The sequence below is a fragment of the Hippopotamus amphibius genome, unplaced genomic scaffold, assembly GCF_030028045.1.
Source record: "Hippopotamus amphibius kiboko isolate mHipAmp2 unplaced genomic scaffold, mHipAmp2.hap2 scaffold_156, whole genome shotgun sequence".
NCBI lineage: Eukaryota > Metazoa > Chordata > Mammalia > Artiodactyla > Hippopotamidae > Hippopotamus > Hippopotamus amphibius.
In genome coordinates this window covers 107,989-108,975 of record NW_026648307.1, presented here as the reverse complement: position 1 = coordinate 108,975, position 987 = coordinate 107,989, and the positions used below count along the sequence as shown (strand labels likewise).

At 47.2% G+C, this 987-nt stretch overlaps 1 pseudogene; it reads left to right on the top strand.

The window, feature by feature from the left end:
- Window positions 1-240: 240 nt before the first annotated feature.
- LOC130843090 (leptin receptor gene-related protein-like) lies at window positions 241-631 on the top strand (annotated as a pseudogene).
- The last annotated feature ends 356 nt before the right edge of the window (window positions 632-987 follow it).

The window sequence follows — 987 nt, the reverse complement described above, 5'->3', positions numbered from 1 at the left end:
TTTGCCACATTCCACACGTACCTGATATCATACCTTGGTATCGTATATACTTGAAAAAGGAGGTAAAGTGCAGAAACACCTAGAAAAGTGACCTTAACCCTGACTGAGTCAAGAATGAGGAAAAGGAGTGGCCCTATGAACCACAAGAGATGGTGTTGTACTTTAGACCTGGCAAAAAAGATAGACCAGCCCTGGCAGGAAGCCGGAAGCAGCCGCGGCCCCCGCTCGGGAGACCTGGCTGGCGTTAAAGCTCTCGTGGCGTCATCTTTCAGAGGGGCTATTGGGTGACTTTTCTTATGCTGGGATGTGCCTTAGAGGATTATGGCATTTACTGGCCCTTGTTTGTCCTGCTGTTCCACGCCATCTCGCCCAGCCCGTAATTTCATTGCCAAAGGAGCGACGTATGACGGCGATGCAACAAGTAGTGCCTGTCGGCAACGGGCGTGTTTTTTCACTACTGGAATTGTTGTTTCTGCCTTTGGATTTCCTGTTTTTCTTGCTCGTGTGGCTGTGATCAGATGGGGAGCCTGTGGCCTGGTACTGGCAAGGCAAGGCAGTGATTTTGCTTACAATTCAAGGTTTCTTCCTTGTATTTGGAAGAGGAGATGATTTTAGCTGGGAGCAGTGGTAGCATGCGCTTTGTTTTGATAAAATGCATTGAATTTCTTAGAATTCATACTGTACGTAAATGTGTGCCCATGTGGCCTTTTCCTGTGAAATGTAATATGCTGGGTTTTTTTTTACACCTTTGTAATCATGTTCACTTTAAGGAGGACTACATAAGGAAAGGGTAGTTTTACCCCCAGCCAGTAGACCTCTCCATTTACTCAAGTTGAATTATGCTATTTGTGTAGCTGTTCCTATAGTCACGGTGCTCTTAGAAAATATGTTAACACAGTCTTGTAGACTGTTGCTCCCTCAGTGTGCTGCATCTCCACCTTCCGCCCAGGGGTGTGCCTGGGTGGGCGCAGAGCACCGGAGCTGTCT